The 26,586-nt window shown below is 32.9% G+C and overlaps 3 long non-coding RNA genes across 4 annotated transcripts; 2 read left to right on the forward strand and 1 right to left on the reverse strand.

The window, feature by feature from the left end:
* Positions 1–1,097: 1,097 nt before the first annotated feature.
* Positions 1,098–3,330, reverse strand: LOC145609224 (uncharacterized). Of its 2 annotated transcripts, XR_014105988.1 has the most exons (7): positions 2,903–3,330; positions 2,659–2,745; positions 2,518–2,579; positions 2,096–2,217; positions 1,843–1,938; positions 1,449–1,517; positions 1,098–1,332 (listed from the first exon to the last, which is right to left on the reverse strand). It is a non-coding gene; the product is annotated as an uncharacterized LOC145609224 (long non-coding RNA). The 2 variants fall into 2 exon arrangements; XR_014105989.1 differs by lacking the exon at positions 2,096–2,217.
* Positions 3,331–17,864: 14,534 nt separating this feature from the next.
* On the forward strand, positions 17,865–20,337 carry LOC145608565 (uncharacterized). Its single transcript, XR_014105839.1, has 4 exons — positions 17,865–18,475; positions 19,345–19,470; positions 19,964–20,025; positions 20,234–20,337. It is a non-coding gene; the product is annotated as an uncharacterized LOC145608565 (long non-coding RNA).
* A 1,113-nt stretch (positions 20,338–21,450) lies between these two features.
* Positions 21,451–23,483, forward strand: LOC145608566 (uncharacterized). Its single transcript, XR_014105840.1, has 3 exons — positions 21,451–21,645; positions 22,624–22,699; positions 23,168–23,483. It is a non-coding gene; the product is annotated as an uncharacterized LOC145608566 (long non-coding RNA).
* Positions 23,484–26,586: the final 3,103 nt, after the last annotated feature.

Raw genomic sequence — 26,586 nt, forward strand, 5'->3', positions numbered from 1 at the left:
GGGAGTATATATTTATCACAGTGTCGACCATCAATTATCAATTATTTTTTTTAATTTTTTTTTTGGTATTTTATTTAGAGAGTCATAAAGGTGGGTGATTAAAATCGATCCCAAAATCTTCTTAAAATTGAGAGGGAAGCTCTAACTAATTGAGCTATCCCTCACATTCGACATTTCATTATTTGATGTCATAACTCACAACGTAATACTTCGTAGGTGTTAATACGTGTAGCTAGATTAAAGGAACACGAGAATCTAGCAACTTTTGTTATATGCAATTGGTTTTTTTTTTTATTTATTTTTTTATTTATCTTCTTATTTATTTATTTATTTTATTATTTTTTTTTATTTTATTTTTTTTTATTTTTTTTTGGGAGTTACACACTACCTCCGTCCCCTTTTGATAGTCCCTTATGGGCATTTTTCACGGGAATTAATACGAAGTAACACACAAATAAAAATAGTTAAAGTACATTGAAAAAGTAAATTGACATTGGGTATGCAAAAAAGTAGAGAGAGAAAGTAATAAAAGTACATGGGAAAACAAAATTTACATTGAAAATATAAATTTGCACAAGTCACTACAAGAAATAAGATCAAAGAGGGCAACTTTAATCGCCCTCTTAGAGCCAAATTTCGCCTTCTTAGGCAAAGAGGGCGACTTTTAAATCGCCCTAAAGTTGCCCTCTTAGCATCGTTGTATTAGCTTCGGAGGACAATTTAGATGTTTCGCCCTCTTTGTATGAGATCAAAGAGGGCAAAAAATTTCGCCCTCTTTGAATGAGATCAGAGAGGGCGAAATTTTTTGCCCTCTTTGACTGATTCAAGCAGGGCAACTAGTTTTTTCGCCCTATGAAATCAACTCAAACAGGGCACCTTAGTCGTCCTCTTTGTCCATTATCAAGAAGGGCAAATCAAAAAATCGCCCTGTTTGTTGTTTTTTTTTTTAAAAAAAAATTAGTTCTCTAATACAGGGCATATATAAAGTAATACAATAATTTATATAATTATGTAATCAACATTATTTATTAGCAAAAAGTATATTACAAGAGAATGTCTTTACAATAAAAAACAAAAACCAAAAAAAAAAAAAAAAAAAAAAAAAAAAAACTATTTTCATAAACATGCTACTTGTACAACAAACATAATTAAGCTAACATAATGCACAACTGCAATATAATTTTCACTCCATTGCTAGTGAAGCTGAAATTTATGGTTCGAGTGTCCTTGGACTTGTCTTCACTTGTCTTCCACAATAGAGTTGCAATTAATCATCAGAATTCAGTTTTACTCTTCAATTCAATTATTCCTGTAATGTTGTTACTCCATTTTCTGAAGGAATCAAAGAATTGAAAGTTTAACAGAAGAGGGTAAATAGTGAGAGAAAAAAAAATAAAGATGTTATAGGTTATTAATACATACAAAAGCATCAGAAATTCAGAACTGACCTTGCCCAACAAGTATTGCAGAATAGATGTCTACAAAGTTATCTATTCAAAGTTATCCCACAAAGTAATCTGTCCAACAAAACTCAAGCTCAGCTCATAGGAGGTTTTCAACAATGAAAAAATTATTGACTCCCGGAAAAGTGTGCAACACATAATCAAGCTTGCCAAGGAAAGATGTATTAGTATGATGATCAGATCATTCTATCAGGAACCTAATTAACCCTATTAAAGATATGAAATGTTTCTGCATTATAATCATTAATTTTAATGCTAATCTGTGGAATTATTCCTCAATCAGTAGTTACTTAGCTTGTTCACTGTGTAATCTTTGAAGCAAAACAAGTTGGAATAGATGAATAGAGGTGCATATTGGGACTTTTCACTGTGTAAGTACCTCTTGGAGTAGCTTTGGGGCATAGATTGCAGTTGATGGTATTTGTTCTGCACTCTTCAAAACAATTGTATACCTGCATGCTAAGGTAGTCGCAACCTTCCACACAAACATGAATATAGGGAAATTCAATGAGAAATTCCACACAAACTAAAGACACTTCATCTCATTAGATAGACACACATTGGAGAATTAGACATTCAGGAAAAGAAAAAAAAGAGGCAATGCTAACACCTTAGCCTGTTTCAATACTCACCTGCATAATATCTCATTAGACGAACACACATTGGTAATTCGGCTTTAGCAGCTTACTCATAAGGCTTGCCATTGTCCCAAGTCTCAAGGGCAGCTATCTCATCAGTATGCTACTAAATGACTCTAGAGCAGTTGAAGATATAACACTTTAGCCAGTTCAGAATTTGCAATTTATACACATCAATTTTCAAATCTCAAGACCAATATTAACAAGAAATATGCTGCTTAAAATTTGAATTGTTAAACTCAACCAAACTGATAGAAAATTGGTCATTCATAACCAATTTGTTGTATAAAAGCAGATCACAATTATAAAAAAAAAAATAAAAAATAATGCAGCTGAACAAATATCAGATAATAGACATGTATAATGAAAAAATTAAACAATTAATTAAAAAAAACAACAAATTATTCAAATAATACCAGAATTTAGTGACTTGACTAAGGAATTTGAGCAGCGAACCAAACTAATTGTGCTTCAAACCCTAAATTAAATATAATGAGACAATTAATTAGCAGTAATTCTAGATTGTGAAATTGCAATTTGATAATTTAACACATTACCTAAGAAGGTGCTTTAATAGAGGAAATTGCTTCAGCAGAGGAAAAAGCTCAGAGGCTGCTTCAATGGAGGAGAAAGCTCAGAACTCGCTGCAATAACGACAATCAGAAGCTTAACTCCATAAATTTCGCATGATCTGCAACAAATTTTGAATCCTAGCAACAATTTCTAAAAATTCGAACAAATTAACTAGTGTTAAACCCTAGATTTTGAAATTGATATTTTCGATAAATTAACAAATACTACCTGATAAATTGGTTTGATGGAGGAGCTATTTCAATTGGAGGAGAAAGCTCAGAAGCTGCTTCAATGGTGAAGAAAGCTCGAAAATCGCTTCAATGGAGAAGAAAGCTCAAAATCCGCTTAAATGGAGAATACGAAGTATGAATGCTCATATTGTGAGGAGAGAGAAAGATTTTACAATTTTATATTTCTGGGTTTGCCTTACTCCACAGTGTTTTACTAAGTACTCCGTACTCGTCTTTGTTATTTGTGCGAGAAAGGAGCCAAAGAAGACAAATGTTTACAATCCGTCCTCTTTGTTTATCAAGGATGGCGATTTTTAAGGTCGCCCTATTTAAAAAAGGGCGATTGTTTAATTCGTCCTTGTTGTCTGATCAAAGAGGGCGAATTTAGTTCTATCGCCCTTATTGATCAAGTATAAGACAACGACTTGTTTTTCGCCCTCTTTGATAACAATAAAATAGGGCGAGTTACGTATGCCCTGCTTGATGCTTTATAAGAAGACAAACTTCAAATTGCCCTCTTTGCCAAAATAAAATCGCCCTCCTTGAACTGTTTTCTTGTAGTGAGTATTGTTGCAAATTGGAGGGAATTTTGGTAAAAAAATTAATATGTATGATTGTTGGAAAAAGCAAATGGGGTGAATATTTTGGGACTAAAATTTGCCTATAAGAGACTATCAAAAGGGGACAGAGGGAGTATTACAATCCGTTCAAAAAATCCATAAATGGGTAAATCTCTTACAGATAGACAATGAAAATGTGAATTAGTGAGCCAAGTCACACCCAGTATCGCCTTTTGCTTTAAGAAAATCATGATATAATGTATGCAAGGGAGATTATATACTAAGTAATTAAATGATACTTGTACATCTTTATTTTAGCTTACTTAGCCCTCCCGACCATTTCTCTAAATGTTGTGGATGAGCTAGATGAGAGTTCTAATTTAATTTCGGATTTTAAAAAAGGAAATTTAACTTTTATCATCTCTGAAAAACGACTTATTTACCTTTATACTTACATAATTTAAAGTTTTATAAAAAATAAAGTTGGCTTCTCCCACCAAAACCCAACTCTAGTGGCGGAAAAGAGATGTGGGGCCCGCTTATTTTCATTTCCCTTCAAATCATATGCCAAAGCCTCTCTCTCTCTCTCTTCCTTTTCTCACCTTCCCTATTCAATTGCTTTCAATTTCTCACCTTCCTCCATTAAAATTGCTAAAATTTTCATCTCTCTCCTCTCATTTTCCTTCTTTCTTTCTGTAAAAGTGAAACCTTGGTTCTCACCTTCATCTTTTACTTTCTTTCGCATCTAGGTAGGTTAAGAAGAGGTAGCATACATTTACACTTATGGAAGACATTTCCTTCTGCAATTCACAACCAACATAATCAATATTAGTTCTAATTGAACACAATTATCATTCTCTAAGCCTAATTATATTAACCAATTACGATTTCAAAAAACCCCAAATTAAATTTTACTAACATGAATCCTAATTTTTAAAATCTGAAATCAGGGCTCAATTCATAAGTCATATCAACAATTCCAATGATACATAACAATTAAAACATAATCACAACATGAATTGCGAAATTATACCTAATAATTCATGGTATTTGCAAATTAAGTGAAATGCGTATCTTCTTTTAATTTCCCTTAAAGCTGACTTTGTTAAACGAGCACAAATCTGGAACAATTGGATGCTAAGATTGTTAGGGTAGAGCAAATATGAGGATTTGGGAAGAAATTTGCAAAGTTTAAGCTCAATTAAACGATCTTATTGGAGAAATGAATAAGGTGAGTTTAAATAAACAAGGAAATCGAGAGAAATTAAGAAAAATTTAAAAAACTAACCGTTTTTGTGAGCCACACATCCCTTTTTCGTCACCAGAGTTGAGTTTTGATGGGAAAAGCCAACTTTATTTTTTTATGTAGTGATAAAATAAAACTTTAAATTATTTAGGTGGTAAAAGTAAATAAATCGTTTTTTGAAGATAATAAAAGTCAAAATTTCCTTTAAAAAATTGATCAATTACAAACACAATTTTGTTAATTACTTGTACATTCATTAGGAGAGCGCTTCAATGAAGTAATATATAAACTCGGATGTGCTATACACCCATATTCCATATAATAACTTTTTTTTGGTAGTATAACATGAGTAATTAAAAAGGTTTAACTTTTTAGAAAATTAAAATAGAATATTATTCACCGCGTGTAATTATATTTGATAGATCAGATTAATCTCAAGGAAAAATTGTCTAAAATAATCCGAACTTTGTCTCATTCGTCCAAAATAATCCCAACTATCGATTTTTTTTCAATAATCCAAACTTTGATATGCATTTGCTTTAAATGGTCCCAACCAGTCGTTAACTTGTTATAGCAAGTTATCTGACAAGTGTTGGCATGTGATAGGTCATAAAAAATTAAATCAAAAAAATAAAAAACAGCCTTTGCCATCGGCATCCCTTCTCATTTCCAGACCCCTCCCGTTCCCCTACCCGATTTTCGAACCCCCTTCCCCTCCCGCACCTGAAACCACCCTCACCACCCAAACCCAAACCCCAACCCCCACCTAAATCGCAATTACGCCCTCACCACTCAATTCTCTCTCCTCCAATGTCTTCTACTCTTCTCCATGCCACACCTTTCCTACTTCCCATTCCCAAAATTCTAATTTGCAACTAACCTCAAATTTTGAAGATGAAGATGAAGATGAAGAACAAGTAATTGGGGATTGTTTCCTTAAAAAAAAAGGTAATTAGGGATTGTTTCCTTGAAAAAAAACAAAGGTAATTGGGGATTGTTTGATTTTTGAAGATGGGGTTTTTCAGGTTAGGATGAGGGTCTGGTTGGGTGGGGGTGGTGGTTTCGGGTCTGGGTTTGGGTGGGAGTGGTGGTTTCGGGTCTGAGTGACGATGGGAGTGGAGATGTTGGTTGCTGAGGTGGTGGTGATTTTTTTTTTTCATTTATTTATTTTTTTTTTGTGATTAATTTTTTGTTTAATATTTGTTTTTTTTTTCCCTTTTCATTTTGACCTGTTTAGCCGGTTCCAAGTCACTTGGGACTTTTTAAAACTAAAAAGTTATAAAGTTGGGATTATTATAAAATAATCAAAAGTTGGGATTATTTTGGGTGAATGAGACAAAGTTTGGATTATTCTTAGCAATTTTTCTTTATCTCAATGACTAGTGTCAACTTTCAATAATTAAATTTTTATAATTTTTGTCACAACATATTGATATGTTATTATGCGTATAATTTTTTATTTTTTTTTTATTACCTAATAAAGAATATACATAAAGAATTTTTTTTACATATAGTTAGTTATTATTGACTTATTGTACTTTTTTACTTTTTTTGAAGGAATATTGACTTATTGTACTTAAAACATAGATAGTACTTTGTAATTATTTATTTATTTATTTAAATTTTTTAATTATTTTTTATTCATTTTTTTTTTAGAAAAGAAAGGTGGACCGAAGCTAAGGTACTTTTGTTTCAATACTACTCCAAGAACTCCATATTAAAATTAGACAATTTTCTGAGAACAATGATACAAATAGTAGAGTGATTTCCCACAATAATGTAAAAAAGAGAATAAATTCCTTTTATACATCATTTTGAAAATAAATTCCCCAAACATCGTCCACGTAGGATTGGTGTGGGATTTTATTTTGGTTCACCATAAACCACTAATAAAAACAGCGGTTTTTGTTTTAGAACCGGTGCTCGTATTAGCGGTTTTGAAAGAGACCGCCTTTTATTAGTAATAGTTCTCTTTCCTTCCTTAAATGCATTGAAGTGCAAAAAGAGACCACATTTTGAAATAACAGGTTTATATTCTTTTGAGAAAAAACAAACCCCAACTGACAAACCCGCTTTACTTGGGTGTAGCCGTGTAGGTGTCCTTTTCATGATATTAAAAACAAAGAGACCTGTTTTTTCTAACAACGGGTCTCTTTGTATTTTTTTTTTTTTTTAAAAAAACCGCTAATGTCATTAGCGGTTTTATTAATAAACCGCTAACCTTGGGAATTTATTTTTAAACCAATGTATAATGGGAATTAATTTTTGATCCAACTATATTGAGGAAATTAAAATCACTCCAAATTTTACAAAATAAACCGAGTGATTAACTGATTATTATTATTATTAAATGTCGAATTGTTCTATAACGTGCAATTCGTTGATGAAGATATTATATACAGGTATGAACAAAATTACAGAAGTAGCTAGCAATTTCCAAGAAATCTGAAATTAGCCTTCGACTGCGGTGATATTTATCAAGCTGTCGCCCGTTCATAGTTTAATATATCTTTGAATGGATAAGCATGCTAACTGGGTCTTGATTGAATATTAAAAACAATTGCAGATTTCGGATATTGATATTTGATGCGGTGATATTTATCAAGCTGTCGCCCGTTCATAGTTTAATATACCTTGCATGTTAATTAATTATTCTCAAGTCCTAGCTTGTCTATAAAATTGGATTGAAATGCTTGTTTAAGCAGTACAACAAAAAGCATTATATCCTCAAATCATAAACTTAGCAGCCTATACTTGTAAAGGGTACTTACTACTCTTTTCTATCTTTTCCTCTTCCTCCCCTACGAGATCACATCTCTCTATTCCCTCCGTGTTTTTTTTTATTGCTTGTAGTTTTTTAATTTGTTGATATTTCATTATAGATGAAATCTAATATTTTAACGTAGTTATGTTGGACGTTTGTCTTTATTTTTACAAATATAAATATTACCTCTGTTACATATTATGAGCAACTTTTGAATTTTTTTATCTCACAAATAATACTCAGAAATTGCACATAACGTATAACAGAGGTAGTATTTGATTTTTAATAGTACTATTTTCTTTTTGAGGAAATGTTTTCTAAAACTATACACAGAAGAGTATTAGTATTCATAGTACGGATATTAATATCAATGCTAATGGTGTTTAAATATTACTACAAAGTATTACTATTACATTCTATATCTAAACTTGAATTGTATAGTAGAACTAACTCGTATGCTTCGAACCATTTTATACTAACCAAAATGATTTTTTATTATTGTTTTTTAAGGACAAAGTAAGATAATAAGGAACCATGGCAGAGGAGATCACAGCCAAAGCAGTGCAATTGGAAAACCCTGATGCTGATTATGAGACTTTGAAGAAGGAGATGGACGCCAAGGCAAAGGCCGACGACGACAATGTTGAGTTGAGTGCTGATGAAGTGGTATTGAGGACTCAATTCTTAAACCTTGCCAAGCAAAAAATACTTAGACTTGAGAGGCATTTTTGGTCTGGTTCCGCTATCAGTGATATCCCGTATCTTCATAACGGAACTTATGTCTATCTTCGTCAGAAAGGCACTAAGCCTGAAGGTGTTAAGTGGGGCCAAGTCTGGGCCACTGGTGCTGCTGATGACACTACTGCTCGTAAATGGGTTGTGGCTTTTGATACCGCCGCCGGCAAGGTAAAAACATACACTTCTATGTAAACTGTAAACTTTAGGCCCTATTCACTTTACCTTAAAATAGTAATATTCAATAAATATAAGTTTAGTTTAGTAAAAATAAGTTCATTTCAGCAAAGATAAATTTAGTTTAGTAAAAATAATTTTAATTCAGTATTAATAACTCTAAAGAAAAAATATAAAAAAGAATCGGTTCAATATTTTTAGTTCAACAAAATAATTTCAATTCATTAAAAATAATTCAAAATCAGTAAAAAAAAAATTAAAGTTCAGCAAAAAATAAGGTGATGTGAACGGAGCTTATCTAGTGGTTGTTGAATTGGTTGGATGTACAACATAAACAAATTTGTTTTTAACCTTGCCTAAAAACATATTTACAGGCTTATGCTGAAGCAGGACCAATGGGTCCGGTTGATTGGAATGTAGTTGAGGTGAAACTGGGTATGTCCGGAAGCAAAACTGAGCACGTTGACCCCATTCTTGGAGGCAACGTACTGGCTACAATTGATGGTCTCCTAGCATATGCACATTTCCGTTGATTAATAGCTTGCTTAGCTAGCTACAGAAATCTTCTACGGCCGAATGTGCTGCGCGCGCTACAAGTTTGTTGTATGAGCTGTAGCTTTGAATCAAGAATTACCATCGTTTTTACCTTCCTTTTATTTATTTCAAGTACTTTATGTAACAAATAATAATGATGCAGCTACATATGCATCTAACTTCTCCTTGTAATTTAAGCTGTTGAGATCACTCAGGCCAACAAAACAATCTATGATAAAGTTAAGTGCTTTTAGTTAATTATTGTAATTCCTAATCCTATGGTAATTTAAATTACATTAAATAGTATTTCATTTTATTCCATCCTCTACATCTCTAATAATCTGACGAACATTTTGTCAAATTGAGCTTGTAGAAGGGTCAACATGTGATAAAATAATCTTACACGATTCAATTACTTAACCAAAATGATCTCAAAGTCTTAATAAATAATCCTAATATCCCCTACATAGTGCTCTCTCTAATCTCGCACGCGATACACACGGTAATTGTTTTGCCTTATTTAATTTTTTTTTGATTTTTTTTAGGAAACCGTCAAGACGTCAACCATAATTGCATAATTCAGGGGAATAATTTCGGTACGTAGGGTCTGTTCAGATTGACTGAATTGAGCTGAACTGAACTAAACATATTGGAGCTTAATTGAACCGAATATTTTATGAGAGAAGGAAATTAAGATAAAAACTGAACTTATTGGAGCTGAACTAAACCGAAATGAACTGAACTGAAAATAAGCTGAAGAGAACAAGCCCTTAGACTCATGTCATCAATTTACAATCAATTAATTTAACCAATATGAATTTAATATGTATAAAATAGGAAACAAAAACCAAGTTAAAAGTGGAATACATTCAATATGGGTAGATCTTTTTCCTTAACAGTTTACTTTTATTTTTAGAAGATTCTAAGTAGTGATAAACTGAATAATTTTTACACCACAAACTTTTTAAAAACTCTAATAAATACTAGTTATTGGCTCAGGTGATGGCCCAAGTTATTATAAATTTATTACTTTAATCGAACTCGCTATATATATTTTGGCTTGTTGTCACTGCGAGCTTAAGTGGTGGAGTTTTTTGTTTTTTATTTATTGAAAAATGATAGCTTAAGTAGTTTATTGTTTGTATGATCTGGGTTGACTATAAAACTAATTTTTTTGCACTAATAAATATAGGGTAAATGATAAATCAAATCCATTGTGAAAAAAAAAATTGATAAAAAAATCGAGTAATTTTTATTTCTTATAAATTTTATTACTGTGCATTAAGGAGTTACATTCCAAGGGAAATTTAAATAAGGTATTATGGATATGAAGAAATTTTCAATAATTAAACTACTAAACATTAATACATGGAGGTTAATGCATGAAGTTTTTTAATCATTAAAGGACTGGTATAATGGTAAAATTGGTAAAATTGGTGACACATCATAAAATAGCCTGTCTTGCCATTAATTTAATAATAATATATTGATAAGGATATAGATTTTTACATCCATTGTAAAGTTTTTATACAATAATTAAACGTTAAAACATTATTATTAAAAATGTCACCGCAATATAAGTTAAAGGAAAAATTGATTTTTATAATCCAACTTTTGCCGAGTTTCTTTAACTAATCCTAACTTTCGATTATTCTAGGAGTAACCCCAACTTATGGATGCGTTTTTTAGCAGTCTTAATAACCGGCGACGTGATGAATTACGTTAATTTTTCATAAATTTCACAAGTTATTTGGTTAAAAAACAAATAAACAAATAATAATTACAATAAGAAAGAACCCAACCCTACTAAGCCTCCTAACCCCTCCTCTTCGCCCACTGGCCGACCACCCCACCCTACCCCTAAAACTAGCCGACCGCCTCACCCCGTCACCCACGCCTATAAACTCCCATCCACACACCTCCAAAATCGACCGGCCACCCCAGCCCATGAAACTGCCCCTTTCCTTCCCCAGGTTTGAATGTGGGGTGGAAAGGATATGTGGCAAAAGATGTTTGGTTGCACGGTTGTTTAATATTATTGTGTTGTTGTTCCGTGTTGTAGCTTGAGAAATTAGTAGTGTGGTATGGTGAAATTGGTGTTGGCGATGTGTTGGTAATCGATTTGAATTTTGGCGGGTTGCAACATGGTGGTGAGGGATGTGTTAGTGAGTTTAATTATTGCGTAGGGGTTGTGAGGTGATCCATATGGTGGTTAAAATTTAATGGAGGTCTGGTGGTTCATTTGGTGCGGATTAAGAGGTGAGGGAAGGAAGGGGGGTCGTTTTTTGGGGTGGAGGAAGGGATGGGGGTTTTCTTGTAGGGGAAATAAAAGGAGGGGGTAGGGTTGGGGTAGTTTGGTGGGGAAAAAGGTTGGGCTAGGATTTTCCTAACTTTTTTTAGACCAATCAAAGCTTGACACATGTTTTTTTAAAGTGTTATAAAATGTTATTCAATTTTTGTTGATCGGTGAGGACGTACTGTTAGAAAAAACCGCATCCGGCATTAAAGTCAGAATTATTCCAAATTTTCAGCATGAGGCCGGTGGCCTTGGCAGTAGGCATGCCATTGAAGGAGTTGCTATTGGGATGCAATAAAATTAGGCAGATAGGAAGATAATTTTTTTATGTAATTTAGGTATTTTTCATATAAGTTTAATTTAACAAATTTATTTATTAAATGTATAAAAAAACAATTACTTGTATGTTTTTTATAGTATTATTTTATCAACCTAATAAAAAAATGTTTCCCATTTACACAATTTTTTGTCAAAAATAACGCCATCTTTGGACGGTCTTCCCATAATAACACCACCTTTTGATTATTCCAGAATAACACCACCTTTCACATGTAGTTGCCAAAAATGAAACAAAACCGGTTGGTAACCTGTAAAACGTGTCACAATGTCATTGGTCAATTTTTTTATTTAATTTTTTTTTAAAAAAACCTAAGTAATTAAAAAACAAAGTTAAAATTTTAAAAAAAACCACCACCTAGCCCCCTGCCAGCCCTCCCTGCCTAGCCCCCACCCCTCCCCACCCTCGCCGCCGCCCCTCCCCCTCCCCACCCTTGCCGCCGATCGGCTTCCCCAGCCTTCCCCCTCCCCTGAACGACACCCTTCCATCCATTCCCCTGCTCTAAAACAACCCACCATCGCTTGTGAACAACCCTCTTACCCTTCCCTCTCCCGGATATGAACCCCTACCCCTTCCTCCACTGCAAATCAGTGCCCCCTCCTTAAACCACAACTAAACGACATGAAAACCAAACCTGACCCTAAACCCGATCCCAAACCACCTTCCCAAAACACTAGCCTACGGAAATTAAGGAAATAAAGCCGAAATTGAAAAGAGAAGGAGGGAGGGGGCTGAAATCGAAAAAGGGAAAAGGGGAAAGGGTCAGAAAGGGGTAGGGAAGGGGAGAGGGTAGTGCAAAGAGGTCGAGAAGGGGAGGAGGGTGCCGAAAGGGGTAGGAAGAGGGTGGTTTCAGGTGGATGGTCTTGGTGGGGGTGGTGGATGCCGATGAAAGGGGGTGGACAGAGGGGCTGGGAAAGTGGGAAGGGGGCTTTACTTTTTTTTTTTAATTTTTTTTTGTTTTTTTGTTTTTTTTAAGTTTTTTCAAAATCAAAAATAAAAATAAATAAATAAATTGACCAATCAAACTAGAACACGTGTCCCAGGGTTACCTTTAAAGTAGGTTACCGGTTTTTTGTTTCATTTTTGGCAAATACATGTGGAAGGTGGTGTTATTCTGGAATAATCAAACGGTGGTGCTATTATTGAAAGACCGCCTAAAGGTGGTGTTATTTATGGCAAATTTTCCATAGGTTTATTGTATTATACATAACCTTAAGAATTAAAACTCGTTCCCGTTAGCCTACACTTTACATCTTTACACGAATTATTATATGCACAAAGTACTCAAAAGCTTGAGTTTGCTGTATTTCAGGGAAACTTAGTCTTATTTGATGCGTGCGTTACACATGTCATATACTTTTGTCGATCCTTAAAAATTGACATGTTTTTATTATTGACACTATTCACAAATAATGCTTTAACTAGTTTTTGTGATTTTTAGTTACAACAAAGCATAGTCATGTGGAATGTTATTAAATTGTCTCAATATATATTTTTATAAATACTAGGGTGGCTAAATCGCGCGTTATAACTAGGCATATTGGGAAATTTCTTTTGGTCTGACCTTATGCCATAACTTTAATAATTAGAAGCATTAGTGAAGAAAAAATAAAATTAAACAAATATTTATAAGGGTATAAATATCCACACATTATTCTTAAGAATATTTTTTTTAAAAAAATATAAAGAATAAAAAGACCATTTATATAATGAAGGCAAATAAATAAATAAACATTTTAGTGTATATATAATTTACTAAACAGAAATTAAGTTTGCCAAACTAAAATTATGTTTAGTGAATACAATTATATTTATTGAATATTATTTTTTTAAGGTGAATAAAAAAAATTTCTAACCCTTTTAAACCTTAAATTTATACTTCCTTCGTTTCAAATTAGATGCCTCGTTTCTTTTATCACGTTTTCTAATGTAATTAAAAGTTCAATAAAAAATATCTTTAATTATATTATTGTAAAATATAATATAAATTAAATTTTAATTGAGTACACATGTTAGTTTAGATGAACTATTATGAGAGGGGGTATGAATCATAGTAGGTTCCAATTAGGTTTTGCAAAACTTAAAAACAAAACATAAAAGGAACTTAAAGAACACAACAAGTTTTACGAGAAAACTTTCCAAGGCCCAACTAGAAGTAAAACCTCGGCTCTTCTCGGGATTTTCACACAAACTTCACTATAATAGGACAACTCCTAGTTACAACCTATTACACATAGACCTTTCTCACAAGTTCCTCAGTGGACTACTTGCTACCTGATAGGACCCTATCCTACCCAACCTAAGTCCCACTTAGGTTCACTCAGCACTCTCGGAGTGCCTACAATAGTGGAAGCTCACTCACTGTGCACTCACAACTACCACATGAATTTTAGAGACTTCAAACTCTTAAACTCAAACGAAATTTAGAGAATTCAAACTCCTAAACTCAAACGTGAATTATCAAGAATTCACACACACCCCAAAATCTAATTACTTCACAAAGACTCACTCTAACATATAAGTGAAAAGCTACACATGAAACCCGAAATCAAAATGATAAAGCTTCAACCTTTTTGGCAAACTTACTCTTAAGCACTATGTGGTTTTCATGCTTAAAACTCTCACTTTGCTTCGGAGTACAACTTCTCTATTTATAGAAGTTGTCAACTCACAAAGTAGGGTTTTGGTAAAATGAGAAGTTAAAGATAAAACAAAAATTCAGACTTATCATTTAAAAACCGAAATAAAAACAAACTTAATTTCGAGTTTAGGAAAATCTTTTTCAGTCAAATTAGTTTTCACAAAAGATAGAGTTTACAATGAAAAAGATAAAACCATGTAAACCAGATTTTAAAAGATAAAATCAATTAAATACCTTTTTCATAAACTCAAGATTATCTTTTACGAATTAATTATCTTGTCAAGTTTTATTTGATTTCTAATAAGTCTCATGCATATTCACCAGTTATATATTTATATCAACCAAGAAGACAAACTTATCTTTAATACAACCAAAGTTATGAAGCTCATCCTTTTCAGTTGATATCTCCTTGATTCTTGAGGTCATGCATGTTCCAGCAATACACTGGAACTAGGTCGTTACAACCTGTCGTTGTTTTCCAATATTACACTGGAATTTGATATGAACCTGTTAAGTAATACCTTGTGGTTCCATCTAGCTTTACTTGTCATCCTTGGTTTTTTAAGGTTTCTCTGTTCCATTCCTCACTTCAACTCCCAGAGTTTACTTATCCTACAAATATCACAACACTAGAAAACCCTTATTAATTAACCAGAAGTTTGCTTAGTCATCAACATCATCCTCAAAACGTCATAAGGGTCAACAACTCATTAAAATGAATTTAACAAGATCCAACATGACTATATTTTTTTGTACCAATAAATCTCAAATGTAATAGTCAAACCAAAGTTAATGAATAGTGTTAAAAGTCAAAACATATCATCTGCTTTAAAATAGAGGAAGTATAATCTTGTAAAGAACATGCCAATTAATAATATATGAATACTGAATTATCAAGCTCTCTAGGTAAAACTAACATACAGTATTGTTAATCCAAGGATAACCTCCATCAAGCCATACCTCATCATAAAAACGCGAAACCGCTCCCTTACCTAACTAGGCGTTGAGCGCAGCTCTTTATAATCTTAATAAATCAAGAAGGTACAAGATACACAGTCAAAAGCATTACAAGAGCTATGGGGTGTTCAAAAATCGGTCTGGACCAAAAAAAATGACTCGTATCAGACCGAACCAACCTTGAACCGCACCAAATTAACCGGTCCAGTCCTTGGGATAACAAATATATTTTTTCAGTTTTCGGTCCGGTCCAGTCCAAAACCCCATAAAAATCGATCTCGAACCAGACATATTTTTTTTCCTTTAATTTATGCATAAAATCTTGGATAATAGTTAAGGTTAGTCTTAAAAACCTTTAACAACTTTAATATTATGAGCTTTTTTGTATTTAACATACAGAAAAAAAAGACGCTAAAGTAGAGTTTTTCCTATACTTTTTTTTTGAGTTTTCCATAATATTATTAAAAATTTAGCATTTTAAAAATCGATCCAAAGCGGTTCAATCCTGGTTTTGGACCGATTTTTACGATGGTCCGAGTTCGGTCATAGCTTAATTGATCCGATCTTCGGTTCTTGTAATTAAAATTTTCGGTCTTCAGTTTGGTCTAGGTCAATCTGATCCGATCCGGTCTTTGATGGATGAATAGCCCTAATAAGAGCAAGTAGCATTACTTGACTGTTTCTCTAAAGTTCTTTTCTAAGGTAATTTAATTAGGCAACAAATAATTATATTAACTAGTGTGTGTCTCGAGTGATGCCTTGAGTTGCTAGTTTGTGTATTTCTATAAATTTATAATTATGTTCAACTATTTGTATATAGTGTATGGTTCAAGCATTGTCTCAGTTGTCACTTTTTTTTTTCACTTCATATGTATTTATATATTCTAGTATTGTGAAAAATAATGAATCATATTACCTAGTTTATTTAATAAATGAATGAAATATATAATATTATATGAAATTGAAAATATTAATTAAAGTTGGTTGAGATGGTAAATGTATTACCTTTATGTATCGGAGGTTTTGGGTTCGAATCTAGCCTAAAGCGTGTTTTACATATTTTATTTTGTTAAATGAGAAATGACAAGTTTACGTGGCGCATATAGTTTGGATAGTGATGTGACATTATGACATGCCATACATATTGTGAAGAGTGCCACACAGCACCGTTCCTTTTAAAGAAACGCCTTTTAATATATAGTATAGATTGTCTAAGCATCTCCTTTAATAATCACTAGGTTAGCACCCGTGCGATGCGATGCACGGGTTATCAATTTTGTTGTTGTAAAAAAAACAAAAAAAAAAACAAAAATTATGCTAATAACTCCTAAAAAGACTCCAACAACCTAATATCAACATAAATTAGCAAAATAATAGATTCCTTTTTTAAATTAATTACCTAAAAAATAGTAATTATCTATTTAAAATTAATAAGCATTTTGTTTCATTAAAAAAAAAAAGAAGCAAAAAGCATTTGAGCGGGAAATCTTTTCTTAAGATAGCGCCACGTATACAACTTTGGAAAAAGATGACATCAGCGGTTGGTACTTTAGTATAAGTTATAGATTCATCTTTACCACTCCATATAATCTCAGCAATCCAACTCCTATGCCAATATCATTGATAAATAAAATATGTCGTAATTATTTATATATTTCCCATAGATTATATGCCAAATTACAAGATTATATTTTATTTTTTATTTTTCTATTTTTTTATTTTTTGTTTTTTTTTAAATAGATTACAAGATTATATAGTCAAACTCGTGTTAGAAGTGTGAATAAACCAAATTATAAAACTAGAAAATATTCTGTATCATGTGTCTTCATATATATATATATATATATATATATATATATATATATATCCATAACCATTATAAAAATGCAAAAGTTGCTACTATTCCTTATGAATAGTATTTTTTGGTGTTATTACATAGCTGCCCTTAATTTTAAGGAACTACCGAAATTGCCCTTTCTTAGCCAATTGCATTATGTATCACAGCTGTAATTTCCCTTGCTTCTCACCGACTTCCCTCTCTGTTTTCATCTCAGAAGGAACAAAAATTCTTGGTCTTAGACCACTCTCATTCATGGGTGAAAAAAAATGCCATTATCTCTCTACCCACTTTCTCACTCCTCTTTTCCACTTTTCCTCATGGGCATTTTATTTTTATAACTTCTCACACACTCATGGGCTAAAATAAAACCCCACACCACTCTCTCTCCTACTTTTTCTCTCTCCTACCCATTATCATCATCATCTAATTATTTATATTATTATGAATGTTAACCATAAATTGTACATTGTGTATGCTAATGATGTTATTATTTTATTCAATTGATCGACTTTTACATATCAAACAATAAAGCATTAACATTACATATTTTTTTAAATTAAAAAAAAGAATCATATATTTTCATTTTTCCTAATAATTAAACACAAGCTTATTGATGCTCAGGACCAAAATTTGCCAAATATGCTCGATAATTAAACACAAGCAACGACTCCTTTTTACATTTTCAAGTTTTGTTATTCTTTTTTTTTTATAATTAAACATGGAGGGCCCACCTTCACTGTAACTTTTACAATTAGCCATAGCTATGGGCATTTGCCATTTTCCTCACGGTCATAATTTTTATTGCCCATGAATGTGGAGCTATAATTCTCATTTTTTCCCCTTAATTCTCCTCATGGGCAAAATTATGCCCATGAGTGAGAGTGCTCTTAGGGTCAGAGCATTTCTTAGGTGAAACAAGGAGAGAGAAACCTAGCTAGAGAGAGAAAACTTCAGCAACTCAAGACCACCGATGATGGTGCTTCGAATTCTTCGAGTTTGAGGTTGTGAAAGACACTTTTCGGATCGTCATATTCATCAGGATCGATCTCGTTTCTCTTTCTCGATTTATAGTTTCAAATTTTTGGGCTTTACTTGTTCGATTGTCGTGGTTTTTTTGCATGTCTGTTCCTATTGATTTCGATATGTTTTCGAATTTTTTGGGTTAAATCTTTGTGGGTGTATTTGAGCGAAATCGTTTCATTTTTAATGGGGTTGAATCCTTTTTTGTGCTATGTTTTTTTGTGTAATTCTTCGTAATTCATAATCTGAATTTCGATTGAAATGTTTTTTTGGGTGATTCTTCTTAATTAATAATCTGAATTTCGATTGATAAATAGAAGGTAATTCTTCTTAATTAATTTTCTGAATTTCGATTGAAAAATCGAACTATTCTTGATGAAGGAGTGGTGATTTCACCCTTAGAAAGGAAAAAAGAGGAGAAAACTGCTGCTGAAGATACTTTGAATGCTTACAAAGCTGCTCAGGTTTGTGTGTTTGCTTTAATTTTTTTTTTGTTTTTGTATTGTTTTGGTTTTTGTTTTTGTTTTTTTTTTTTTTTGGTTTTTAGGGTTAAGATGTTCTATTTTGCGGAGATCTGTCTAAATTAAAGATTTTTGAGGTGTGATGAGCAAGATACAACGTTCATGGTTGCGGGTTCTCCGAGTAGGTTAGACATAAGCTTCTGGAAGGCAATATATTCTGTATCATATTATAAGTAGAAAATTGGTGTTTAAGCGTAATCTTTATCATTCATTAGTGTGATTTAATTAAAAGTCTTCTAAAAAGGAAGTGATGTGTTTTAGATAGCAAAGTTAGCTTTAGTATTATAGAGTAAAATTATTAAATTAGTAATCGGATCAAGCTATGCCTCAGGTTGTTGCGTGTAGTTTGTGACTAAGATTAGTTGCATACAGTTGGAGTCTAATATTATATTATAAGTATCATTTAGAATTTATGTTTTTCAGGCATAATTGACATGGGTATTGCCTAATTTTTAGAGTGATTTATTTGATGAATCGAGAACTGGATTCTTCGTTTTCACTTTTTAAGAATTTCCTTAAATTCTAAACTATACACTGAGCTAATAAATTGATGTATTCTGTTGAATAAAAAACAATTTGGTACCTTAGCACGAAAATATTGGTTGGGATATGAAAATACCTATTGTTTTATTTCTGTCTTCTCACGTTAGTGCCCTTTTTTTTTTTTTTTTTTTTTTAAAATGGTGTAAATAGTACTATGTTGTAGGTCTTGTAGCACAGTGACTTAGTAACGTATTACTATGTCCGGATTTTTTTTATGAAGATTTGTTCCACTCCCCGGCCCTTATCTGTTTTTTTCCCCTTGATCACAGGGCCTTGGTCATAAGGGCATACAGTGCCTTTTAGGACTTAAGAAAACTGTTGGGACAATTTCAGATGCACTTCCACCTCCAAGATCAACTCTCCTCTCATCTTTTGCATTGCCGCATAAATCAAATGTATGGATAGTTAATTATGGTTTTCCTCTTACGTTCATCCATTTTACATGTACTGTATTATTTAGGTTTCAACTTGTATTGATAATGATGTTAATCATAAGAGCAGAGCTAAAGGTCCTTGATGCTGTATATAGGTTTTATACATATATGAAAAGGATTTTTATTTCTTCAATAGCATTATTTCTCCCTCTTAAGAGAAAGACTATATCTGATACATCGAAGTATCTGACAGGTTAATGGTCGAAATAGTTTGGCTATCCAACAGTTACTGTCTGATAAGCCAGAAACTTTGAATATGTTAACAAAAGGATTAAAGGACCTCCTGAATTTTGATCACACTATGATATTTGTATGCGTTTTTGTGGTTTGATGTGTCCATCGACTATAAATTTGTAAATCTTAAATCTGCCTGTATATTTTGATCAATGCTGCATATTAATCGATTTCTTGGTTGACTCGAGATTAAAGGTTGCACCTTGACTGAAGGTGCCAGGGCATTGACTAAGCATGTCAATAGATGCAGCAGTAATTATTGGGGCAAAGTGGAAGGAAATGGTGAGTACAATTTGCATGTGACTTTGTCTACATTTTGATTACATAAATCTTATATAGAAGTTAGGTTCAGAATTATGGTTTGAATGTTGGATCTTCCGGTTCATCCTTATGTCTAACCTGTATACTTTTGTGAACCTGAAAAATGTTCACTTTCTGAACCTGCCTCAAACAAGCAGTCCATAATTACGAATTCTTCTTTTACTATCAGATTTCAATAAGAACCAGCTTGCCAATGAGGTCATAACACGTATCATAAGTCATTCTCAATGGTTGAATGTGCATATTGTCCAACCACATGGTGCTATTTTAGAAATACGAAATTCTCAAGGTTATGGTGCCCGGTGGTCTGCAGACGGTACCAAGGTAATACTTTCGTAGTGGTACCAAGGTAATACTTTCATAGTTTCATTCATTTTCTTGTATACAATTATTAAGAATATGGAGCTGGATTGTGGGATGAGCCAAATTATGGCTTATGCATTCCATAATTAAGTCAATCCACTTGTCATCACATAAACCTCATTCGACTAAAACTTCTTGGAAATTCTTGAAGGATGTATGTTAGACTATTAAAGGTGGCACCGACTTTAAAATTTCCAGACAAAATTCAGTATTCTTCCTCTATTGACTTTACATTTTCCTGCTTGGTCGCATGAGAAAAGTCTACACCACAACCCGACTGTGGCAATTGCCACATTCCACAACCTACCTGTGGACTGTGTGGAGTACACTGATTTGGCAATGCAAAGCCATAAAAGTTGTCATTATACCAATATTATATCCTTTTCTCTGTAAACCTTCATTGAAAGAATGGCAATCTGAAAATCCTAATTTAAAAACACATTTTTTTGTTCATCGATCTCTAATCAGCTTTGAATGCTTAATGATTGCACTTAAGGAATTATGAGTTATGTATTGAGGAATTATGGGTTAATTATGCTGAAATTTTGTTAATGGCATTTGGCAGAGTTGAATTTAATTTTAGTATGGAAGCAATTGATTAACACTTACAATTATTTTGTGGGTATTACTTTTTTGTGTGTGTGTGTGTGTGTGTGTGTGTGTCGTGTGTTTGGTTTCTATCTATGCTTAGGAATTATTTTTATTTCAAAAGTATAGTTGTTCTAATTGCATGCTATCATAATAATTTTACAAACATATACATGTTTAATTTTTCGAGGCTTATTATATATGATTTCTATTTAAAGTTGATGCAATTGAGTTAGTCTTAGTATTGAACCTTAATTTTATGAACTTGGAGAATTTCTGCTCTGTTTAGCTTCTGTGCAAGTATCATGATGATTGCTGTCACGTGTTGATTCTTACACTTTAAAAGTACTAGATCATAAGACTCATATGCTCTATGACTTATATGATCTATGCCTTAAAGGCTTGAATCTTCCGAAATTTTCTTATGGCAGGGGATAAAAGGAAGGATGTGGCTCCGAACTGTGCTGATTCTTCAGGGAAAACTCCTCTTATCCTTGCTGTGATAATCCTTCTTGACTCGCAACTATACTTGTTATGATGTGTGCTATTTGGTTCTGCAGGAACACAAAGTATTCTTTAGAACTGCAGCTCATGACTACCCTTCTGCATCAGGTTGGATCCCCCCTAAAGGTATTATCATGTTGAATGTGGACGCTAATAATTTGGTCTCTGGATCACATATTGGGTTGGGGGTGGTTACAAAAAACAAGCTTGCAATTAGGTAGTGTTGCTTGCTTCAGTTAAGAGGTGTGGTGGTTTTTTTGGGTTGAATTTGAGTGATGTATCGTTTTTTTGGGTTGATTTTTTATATTGTTAGTAGCATTATTGTCTGATTTGTAATAGAATTGTTGATCTACAAGTGCAATTCTATCTCCCCTTTCTCTTTTTTGTTCTAATTGGTTCAATTTTCATCTAACCTTTAATATGAATAGCTTACTTGTTATTTTTTCCCTATCTTTCCATTTTCTCCCAATATTTTCTCTTTTTAATTTGCTTATAAGCATATCGTGTTTGCTGCCAAAATTTATGTCGTCAAGTTAGATATTGCTGTTGTGAGTGACTATAGAGGGTAGCTGTTGTTTCACGCTCTTGCTGCTGTTATTCTGGTGCTGCCTGTTACTGCTGTTCTGTTCGTCCAAAAATATCGACCTAAAGTTGTTTTTAGCTCATAGTCCCTTCATCAATGTTTTAGATCTTGAAAAGTTATTCAATCTAGGCTCAAGAATTTCTCGATTTGGAGTTGTGTGCTAGGAGTTGTGCCTTTTGGAATTTACCGCGGTCTGCTACCCTGGTTCTATTGCAGCGGGCTGTTATTGCTCATTTGATGTCTATGTGGTGTTGTTGTGTTAAGTTGGTTGGGGTGCTAACTCTTATTTATTTTGTCTTCCCTTCTTCCATTTATTTACACATTAGTTATAAATTTAAAATGTGGCCAATTTTGATTAATGACTATTTGGATAATGACTAATTGATAATTTGCCAAAGTGATGAGGATTAATGTATATGTAAAAAATAGAGATTTGATTTTTCAGCATTCTAAAGCTAGGGCCTTATTTATTTTTTTGATTAAGATCGTTAAATGTATAAGTGATTATTTTCTTAATGAAGGTTGCTAGACAATTTGCTCTCACAAGCAAAGGAGTCAAGAACCCTCGCGTTACCATCTTGGAGCTGTTGCTCTTCGGTAAATTTTCATTTAAAAAAAAGATGACTCTAATATTTTTTTTATTAAAATATTGTATGATTTCAAAATTGAACTAATTGTTTTGAATTATCTTCAATGATTAAACCTTTATAACACACTCTTGATCCAAAATGGACACCATGTATTACTTTATTATAAATTATAAGCAGAGTGCTCAACGATCCGTATAATTTCATATGTAGTTTATGTAATTGTAAACTTGAAATCCTGTATATAATATTACTACACTTTATGCTTTTGATTAGGGATCAATAAATGTCTGTTAACAGACAAACCAATGAGGTATGTTTGTAAAAACAAGAAAACTATCTCAGTATTGATCTAAGCTTGTAACATACTATTCCGTATTAACTTTGTGGTAGAAGTTATATGATGACACTACAAGTGTGATATCAAGAATTCCTTTTCAACTAATATATTTGGTTTTGGTTAATTGGAGTCTTTCAGGTTAATACTCTAAGGTACCAACTGCAACTCATTGCATCAAGCATATATCGATGACAATTATGACTTCAAATGCAACAGGTTGCTTTTCTTTATCTTGTCGTTCAGGCAAAACAAAATGTGTGCTTCAAAAGAGTTCACTGATATGTAGTACGGAGTAGTAATATTGAGCTTCATAGCTTTTTGGCTTGTTCTTTTACACATTTTGAGATTCATTTTTTATGTTCGAGAATTTTCTAGGCCCAAAATTCTATATTCTTTGTAAATTATCTACTGATCGTGTGCTCTATATAGCTTGGTTTGATTCTTCTTTTGGATACATGTATAATCTATGAATATAATCAATTTGTTTTGTTCTGGATAATTTGGAGTGGAAGTTGTTGCATGTTAAATTGTTAATTGGTTGTACATTATGCTCTGTTTTTTTTTTCAATAGTTGTACATTAAACTATTGAAGGTGAAAAAAAGAGAGATGAGCCAGGAGGAGGGAGAGAGAGAGTCTTGGAGAAAAAGAGAGAGATAAGGGTCAGAAGAGAAAGAAATAAAGCAAATAAGAGAATGAGGGGCAGGGAGAAAGAGATAGAGTGATAAAGAGGGGGATGAGTCAGGAAAAAGAGAAGGGTCGGGAGAGAATAAGAAAGAGAGGGAGGCTTACTAAACCGTTTGAGCTATAATATTAAAGTGGATAGGTTAGAGAAAAAAGGAACAAGAATGTGAAAGAAAGCAAGGATGAATAGAAAAGAGAAATGAGATAGAGTGATAAAGAGAGAGATGAGTCGGGAAAGTGAGAAGGGTCGGGAGAGAATAAGAGAGAGAGAGAGACTTACTAAACAATTCCAACTATACAAGAGAGTGGATAGAACAAGAAGGTGAAAGAAAGCAAGGATGAATAGAAAAGGGAAATGAGATAAGAGAGGAAGAAATATAAGAGACGGTATATATGAAGGAAGAAAAGATAGGAAGAACTTAAAATCAAGTTAGTGACTACCACACAAATAAGATCTCGTAAACATCAATTTATCATGTTAATAACACCCCAAGTTATGAAACGCGATCACAACCACGAATATTATATATCATACCATCGGGGAGGCACGCGCGTAGTGTGTGCTCCAGCGACTATAATCTTAAATATAAAAAGTGTAAAGCTATTCCCTCCCAACATATAATTGTACATATAAAAATTTATAAATAAATGACCGGTACACAAATCATATTTCTCCGAACCACTTGAAAATTTTCTACTTCAAAAAGTCTAATAAACTAATATACAATTCTATCCTATATTTTACATTTAAAATAATATCTACAACAATAGTATAGTTTTTTTAAACAAAAATCATTAAATTATAACAAATTCTAGATAACTTCACTTATAACAGTTGTTTTCCCATAGATATTTCCCAATAAAAACTTTATCACTACTCCTTGTTAGTACTTAATTCATGTATCTTTGCTATTACAAAACCCGAACAACAACCACAAATATCACAAAAATAAAGACAACCACGAGTTCTACTTATCTTACCGTTGGGGGAGCACGCGCGTGTTCCAACGACTAGTATATATAAAACAGCTCCTTTTTTATTAATTTTTGTCCTGCAATTCTCAGTCATATGTTTCTATAATGGACCTTTGATCAATTGTATTATAAGATCAATTGTATTATTAAAACAAAAAAAAATTAACTCTTAATTATTATGATAATAACATCCTTTTAATTTTACTAAAAGTAATAATTTTTACGGAGAAAATAAGTCAACGTGGACTACATTCAGTACATGCCTCGTGGCTCAAGGTCAGAGCACGTGTCTCTCTCCTTATCATATTTTCAAGGGACAATAATGCAATTCATTATTTCATTATTATTATTATTATTATGAGAGAACAATAATAACTAAAAGTATTACAAATATTAATAGAGTTTGGATATGATTTAGAACTATCCTTAGTTGATAACGTGCATATCGTTGAAGAAGATATTATGTACAATTATACAAACAAGTATGAATCAATATCAGAATTTGCAATTTCCAAGAAATCTGAAATTAGGCCTTTGAATGCGTTGATATTTATCAAATTGTCGCTGTTGTATTTTAACTTATCTTTTATGTTTGATTGCTTAATTTTAAATTCATACACGTACTACATCATGCATCTTAGTCTGATCTTGATAAAGTCTAGGCCTCTCTATAAATACTGAAATTAATAAGCTAATACAGTAAAACAACAAGCATTATTCCCTCTAATCATCAAACTTAGCAGGCAATAATACTCATTAAGGGTACTACTCTCTTCGATCTTTCCTTTCCCTTCCCTTCCTTTCCTTTCCCTTTGAGATCATGATACTCCCTCTATTTTACTTTTATTATTATTGGATACTCAGTAATTAATTTGCAATACTTAAAAGTGGAATTAGCTAATACAGTAATACTTAAATAAACATAAAAATATACGGAGAATAGGTACTTGAAAGCATAGTCATGCATGAGATGTTATATTTGTTTTTGTAATACGTGATTAAATATATTGCCATTGTAATATTGTACATTATTGCTAAATGCTAATTTAAGTAATGTTTAGAGTTCAAAAAAAAAAAGTAATATTTAAGCAAGTCGTAAGTCCTATGCTTCTATCTATAGTATACCTACTTAACAAAAGTTGTTGATTTTGAAGGACGTACAAAGTAAGAACAAAAACTATGGCAGAGAAAATCATAGCCAAAGTAGTGAAATTTGAGAATCCGGACGCTGAATTTGAGACTTTGAAGAAGGAGTTGATGGCCAAGGCAAAGCCTGACGACGAGGTTGATCGTGATGTTGCCTTGAGTGCCGCTGGTGAAATTGTATTGGCGGATACTCATTTCGTAAATCCTTCACAGAAAAATCAAAAGGATCAAACTCAATATACACAGAATTATCAGAGGTAAATTTACGAACTGAAATAAGGTTCTTTATGAGTTTAGGTGCTAAGAGGACATCACGAAGGACAAGAGGTGTTTTAGTATGGGGAAGGGTGCTATGACCATAACCTGTTACTGGAATACGATGACCATTACCAACTAAAGTATGATTTTTAGTGCTTAAATTAATTAGTGGTAAGAGATTACCAGCATTATTCGTCATGTGAGATGTGGCACCCGAATCCACGTACCACTGATGGTTGGGATTTGGAAGAGTCATTGTTGAGAACGAAGCTGCCAAGTCCGTAGGGGTCATGGGCTGACCGAATTGGGCTGCATAGGCATGCTGAGACTTGGGCTGGCCCAAGATTGATTGCTTCTGAACAGGGAATGGCGCAGGGGGCCTAGCCCATGTGGCTTGCTGAGCCCACTGCTGGAAGCTGGCCCAGAGTTGCTGCTGCGTTGGGCCAGATTGGTTTGGAGTGGCGGATTGGGCCTGGGCTTGCTGTTGGGTCTGCTG

This window comes from Chenopodium album, chromosome 23 (assembly GCF_948465745.1).
Source record: "Chenopodium album chromosome 23, dcCheAlbu1.1, whole genome shotgun sequence".
Classification (NCBI taxonomy): Eukaryota; Viridiplantae; Streptophyta; class Magnoliopsida; order Caryophyllales; family Amaranthaceae; genus Chenopodium; species Chenopodium album.